The sequence below is a fragment of the Humulus lupulus genome, chromosome 9 (assembly GCF_963169125.1).
Source record: "Humulus lupulus chromosome 9, drHumLupu1.1, whole genome shotgun sequence".
In the NCBI taxonomy this organism is placed as follows: Eukaryota; Viridiplantae; Streptophyta; class Magnoliopsida; order Rosales; family Cannabaceae; genus Humulus; species Humulus lupulus.
In genome coordinates this window covers 63,612,228-63,618,528 of record NC_084801.1, presented here as the reverse complement: position 1 = coordinate 63,618,528, position 6,301 = coordinate 63,612,228, and the positions used below count along the sequence as shown (strand labels likewise).

The following is a 6,301-nucleotide window of genomic DNA, read 5'->3' as shown; positions in this document are numbered from 1 at the left end:
CCTTTGTCGTTGCCATTAGGTTTGGAACCATTAGCGGCTTTGGCAGGTTCGGCGGCCTTCTTACCCTTGTTCGAGGGCTTTCCATCATCAGCAATGGCCTCTTCAAGCTTGATGTAACGATCAGCTCGGTCCAAGAATTCCTGGGTTGTTTTAACTCCTTCTTTTCGGAGACTCTTCCAGAGGGGAGAGCAACGTTTTACCCCCGCGTTAATGGCCATCATCTTGCCTTCGTCTCCTACTGTTTTCGCTCCAGCTGCCGCTCGCATAAAACGTTGGACGTAATCCTTCACTGACTCTCTGTCTTGCTGGCGAATCTCGACTAGCTGGTTTTCTTCGGTTGGGTGAACACGACCCGTGTAGAACTGTCCGTAGAATTCCCTAACGAACATTTCCCAGGAAACTATGCTTGCAGGCGGAAACTTAAAGAACCACTCTTGGGCCACTTCAGAAAGTGTTGCAGGGAAGATCCTGCACCGAGCGTCTTCAGACACTTTCTGAATGTCCATCTGAATCTCAAATTTATACACATGCGAGACTGGGTCCCCATATCCATCAAAGTTCGGGAGCGTAGGCATTTTGAACTTGCTGGGAGTTTCGGCGTTAGCTATCCTCTGGACAAAAGGAGTGCATTTCCTCCTATCGTGGTCGATGTAAGAAGTCCTTCCTCCGACCAGCTGCTGCACAGCCTGATTGAGTGCGTCCATCTGGGCTTGCACTGCGGTAGGAATTGTGGTGGCCTCTGTTGCTAGGGGGATGTTCTCGCCGGCTTCTCTCGACGATCATTGAGCACATCTCTAAGGTCCTCCTCTCTTCTTCGCTGCTCGCTACCACCGAGCTGGTTGAAGACATTATTTTGTCTGGGCTGCTCCCCAGCATCCCGTCTATTTGGCTGATCGTCTTGAGGTACTTGGCTCCTGCTTTTACCTCTTTCTCCATTCCTCCCGCCGGCATTTCCCTTGCCTGAGTCAGCTTCATTGTATCAGTGGCCATCTCTGAACCTTGACTGGCTATGGTGAGATTGACTGTTCCCTCTATTCCCGTCTTTGGCAGAAACGCCCCGAGCGTTAGAGGGTGGCCTGCGCTGGTCGCGGTGTCCCCGTGCATTATCATGCCGTGGGGGTCCTCGGACCGCAGAGCCTAGCTCTGAGTCCCTCCTGTTACCAGGAGGGTAGTGACCTCTGTTCGCTTGGTTTGGCCCATCATTCTCATGGCGTCTAGGACTATGAGGCTGACGCTCGGCCCTATTCTGCTTTTCTGCGGGGGATTACCCCGAGCAGCTTGGGATGGTGGATTTGCCTCAAGGTCCAACGGGACATCGTCATGGGGTGTCTGAGGCTGCTCGGGCCTTTGCGGACTTGAAGGCTGAATTGGTGGGCTAGGATTGGGACCCCTCTGGGGTGGCCCATTCGCGGGTTGGTCAGGCTGCGAGGCAGGTGCGGCCTAATTTCTAGCCAACAGCAAGGCTGCTTCGAGGGCGGCCATGGCTTCGGTCTGGCGACGATCCACCTCCGCCTGTCTCTCGCTCAATTCTGCATGCTGCCGATCAATCTCCTGCTATTGCCGCGTCATAACTTCTGCGGCGGTCTCTTGATTGGCCCTCAGACTAGCCAATTCTTCCTACAACGCGCCCAGGGTTCTCTTCAGCGTCGCATCGTCCATTTCCTCCTCTTCAAAATCTAGTTGCGGCTCATCTTCCGCCATGCTTGCAGGGGGAGGAGGAGGTGGTGGATTCGACGGTGCAGCGGCGGTTGCCTGCCCAGTTTTCCTTCCTGCTTTCGCCATTGGTTTTCTTAACAGCAATAAACCAATCTCTCAATGAAAGCACCAGAATGTTGACCCAAGATTTGGCCAACTGACACGGAGTCAAAGCGTGATTGATGTGGACGAATGTATAGAGAAGAACGCAATGAAAAAAGTAAAGAAAACACAGTAATTTATAGTGGTTCGACCCCAGGATCTGGTAATGACCTACGTCCACTTAGAATGATATTGATATAAGAATCAGAAGGGTGATCAAAGAACCTGGGTTCAATGAGTTTCACTAACCTCTGAAGAACAATACAAGTTTACTTGGAAAATTACTATAGTTTTGAATGACTAAAAAGCAAGAGAGGTCCCTTCCTTTGAGCTATCTCTTGCTATTTATAGGCTCAAGGAGGGTTACAAGAGATTGTTACAGATATTCTTCCCTGAATAATCGGATATCCAAAAGATTGTATGAGATAAATTCGGGATTCATAAAGATCTTCCCATAAATGTTGCCTTGTACGCGGAAGTACCGACCAGACTGGTCGCGGGTAAGACAGGCTTGCCCTGCTTCTACTGTGTCTCCTGGTCGATACTCTAGCAGACGCTTCCAGGTATCAGCCACGTGTCCAGAGATTATTTTCCACGTCACCAATGCTAATTTATTGGATAAAAATTTGTGATTCAACACTTGTAATGAGCTAAAAAAATATAATCAATACTGAATTAATCATGAGAAGGAGCAGCCAAAAGAATTATATAAAAAAAGAAGAGGAAAAACAAAAAAGAATGGATTCTAGACATGTCTCATAATAATTGGACCTTTTTATTAAACTTCATGGAGACAAGACTATCACAATAAAATTGTCTAGCAATATTTTTATGGCAAACAGATGAAATTTTCATTATGCTGTGTTCCTGCAGAAGGTTGATGACTGATGAGGCTATATTATCTCTTTTTTTTTCTTTCATTGCTATAGTTTATTCCCTCAAATGCTACCAACTTTTTTCATTATGTACTTGAACTACTCATATTTCTTGGAAGTATTTTGCTGAACATAAGCATCTTAGTCTTTTAATTCATGATCAAAATCATAATCAAAGTGTCCAACTAAGATACAGGTAATAATCATGATAAAATTATATTCCCATTTATAACACAGTCACGAGAATAAAATAAGAAAAGCACACCCACAATTCAATGTAGAGCAAAGAAGTCAAAGGAACACAGTCACAAACACTTGATACTATATTGAGGATTAACACACAGAAGAAAAGATTTTAATGCTTAGTTAATCGTTTAATTGTAAACAAAGAAAAAAAAAGACTTATTCCACAAACTGTCATGTGTATAAGGAAAATTATTCAAGTGAAATCAAGAAACTCACCCAAATCATGAGATCATACATAAGCATGAAAACAACAAAAATAAAACATAGAAAGATTTTTTAAACTAATTCATATTATTCCATACTACTACAGTCCATATAAATTACAAAATTATATGGTATAACCTTGCATAAATTTCCCACAGTCTCATTTAGGATGGAGATCTTCTTGCAATGGTAGTGGATGGAGAGTTTCGAGCAGGTATTGTTGCAGAACCCAATGACTCTATAAAAAAAAATCAGTGTGTATAAAAAGATTAGCATATTTGATATAAGAAATAGAGTAAATGATAAACACCCATAAGGCAACTTAGAGACCTTCCAAATATCACATATCTGTGGTTTTCTTAAAAAATCAGATCACCCTCAAATTTATTTCAAAAATATAAATAATAAAGATAATATTAGACAAATAAATAAATATAAAATTAATTACCACTTTCATAACTGGAAAGATATATGAAGAGCCATAATGATGAAAAAAAAAAGGACTTGCTCATAATTTCCATGTAAGCATTTAATCAAACTGATTGAGCATAATTTTGATCAAAATCAAATTATGTACAAGTCTATAATTCATTTATAGAATTTGAAGAGAAAAACAAAAGAGAAAAGAATTTACTAAGAAAAAGAACATAATGAGATTATTACCACAAATGTATCATCATGTTCTAAGAAGCAACTCTGAATAGTTTTTAAGATTAAAATGCAAAGACATAATCAAACATTAAAAAGCAAGTCTTTACCAACATTAACTGGTTACAAGGGGTTCTTCATTTGAGTCACTAGTACCCCAAACAATGCCAAAGTGCATAATCAAAAAAATTTAACGATGTTTATGTACACACATATATGTACCTTTGAAGAGATCTTGCGATCAAAAGTTTCTGAACACTGACAATAGTTGTAGCATTGAAGCTGATAGCTAGTTATCATTAAAAAAAAAACACAGTGAATAGTGCTAAAATAGTACTTTAAAATAGTTATAAGAATATTTTTTAAAAACAAATCCTCTGTTTTTTGGATTTATAAAGCACCTCTCAAGTTTACCTAAGAAGCACTACAAATTTTGGAGAACAATGTATGAAGCTCATAAATTTTGGAGAACTCATATGTAGAAAGAGAACAATAAGTCATAAAGTATTGAAAAAGAAAAAAAAAAAGAATACCATGGATTGAGCAGAAATAGAAAAATAGGTTAAGCCAAAACTTATAGCACATTAAAATCAGCAAAACTAAGCAAAGTTGAAGAATATGCACCTGCTGATTAGAAGTAGCATACCTTTAGGGGCTGCTCTACCTTTTGGTTACCCTTTCTCCAGAGGTTTCTCTAAAAAAGCACGAGGACACTACATTAGCATAATAATTTTGTAGATAAATTATTATGCTCCTTCCTAAAAAAATTATTGAGACAATTTTCAAAATTAAGCTTATTATACCTTTTAACTGCATATATTGAACAATAAACAATGGCAAAACCAATAACTACCCGAAAATAAATTATTATAATTATTAAGCTCCTCTACTTCTTCATCTTCTTCTTCTGATTCTCTATTTTCATTTAAGCTCAAATTCTCAATAAATTCATCATTTTCCTTCTTCTCCTAAACAAAACCAAATATTACAACACTAGAGTTTAGTATTAGAAAGAATTAAAAATAAAAACTTTCCTGAGAACCAAATAGAAATACCCCATATTGTATTTTGTTGAGGCAAAACTAGAAAATTTGAAAACTAACCAGACCATGCAATGGAAAAGCAAGAGATACCCAAGTTTTAAGAAAATGGTACCTGGAATCCAAAAAGTCTCTGGATAATTCTTCTATGAACAAATCAACTCTATGTCTATTGCTCACAACTGCCTCCCCTTTCACAACACCAAGAATAAATGGATACATTGTTTTGAAAGGTCCAACTCTAGATTATCCAGTAGCACTTTATTATGCATAAAAAAATGTTTACATAAAAAGTTGCACCCTACTATTGAAGAAATGGCTAATAATTAGTTAATTCTTCATTCTTGGTGTGCTCAGTAGCAAAAACATGAATGACCTCCTTAGATTTATGTGTTTATGATGCTAGTAAACATCATTCTACATTTATCAGGAATCATTTTGTTTGCAACCCTGTCATGAAACCTGTGTAGATGGATGAAAAATTCTAGTAAGATATTAAATCTAATAGTTGTATTAACTAGAGCAGCGTTTCATAAAAATTAAAAAAAAACACATGGTAGAATGTTAATATGAACCATATTCATGAATCAAAATTTCTAGACCTCGGTATATATAAAGTATAACCATAAAACAAAATTTATTTTGCTTCTAAAACATTATATAATTCATACATTAAGAACCAAAGCATTTGAAATTTTATAGCAATTACAAGAACTAAGAAAGAAATCAGCAACAATAAGATCAAGTGGTACCATCTCAGAGAACTATAGAAGTGGAACCTGTAGAAAATTTCGACTAAAGCCCAAAGCTAGCTGCAGCTTGATCTAGTCCAAGCTCCTCTCAGCATCCTCAAGCCTCATCTAATATCACAATAAAAATTTACAATAACAGATTTATACATATATAGAATATATAGATAGAGAGGAAAAAAAACAAATATTTTTTGCTGCAAAGCAACTCAGTTATCCAAAAAAAAATTCATATATTTCGGTTGAGGAAACAAAACTAAGTAGACTAGCAAAAACAGAGGACAAATACCAACTTAGTAGTTATTCTTCTTCTGCTTCTTAACATTAATGAAAAGAAAACTAAAATACTAAGAAGAAGAAAAAAAATCAAAGTTTCATTTGTTCCTACTTTCCCTTGGTGTTCTCTAGTTGTCGCCACTATGGGAATGTAACGACCCAAATTCGCTAATAAGGCTTAAGGGCCTTGATTAGTGTGCCTGGAGGGCATAATGGGAATTATGTGTGACTTTAATGATTAAGATGCATGATTATGATTTAAAGCATGTTATGTGACTATTTGAATGTTTGAGATGCATGATTATGTGTACTAGTATGCATGTAGGCCCTGATTAGGTTAGAAGGGCATAATTGTAATTTTGGCCAGTATGGGCATAACTATATTGATATATGTGATAATTGCCGAGACCACATTATTATGTGGATATATCTATGATCTGTGACTCAAGACGATCCTAGTGAGCAA

General features: G+C 37.9%; 1 long non-coding RNA gene across 1 annotated transcript; it reads right to left on the bottom strand.

Moving 5' to 3' along the window:
• Positions 1-3,823: 3,823 nt before the first annotated feature.
• On the bottom strand, positions 3,824-5,732 carry LOC133801592 (uncharacterized). Its single transcript, XR_009876897.1, has 4 exons — positions 5,563-5,732; positions 4,926-5,272; positions 4,417-4,464; positions 3,824-4,059 (listed from the first exon to the last, which is right to left on the bottom strand). It is a non-coding gene; the product is annotated as an uncharacterized LOC133801592 (long non-coding RNA).
• Positions 5,733-6,301: the final 569 nt, after the last annotated feature.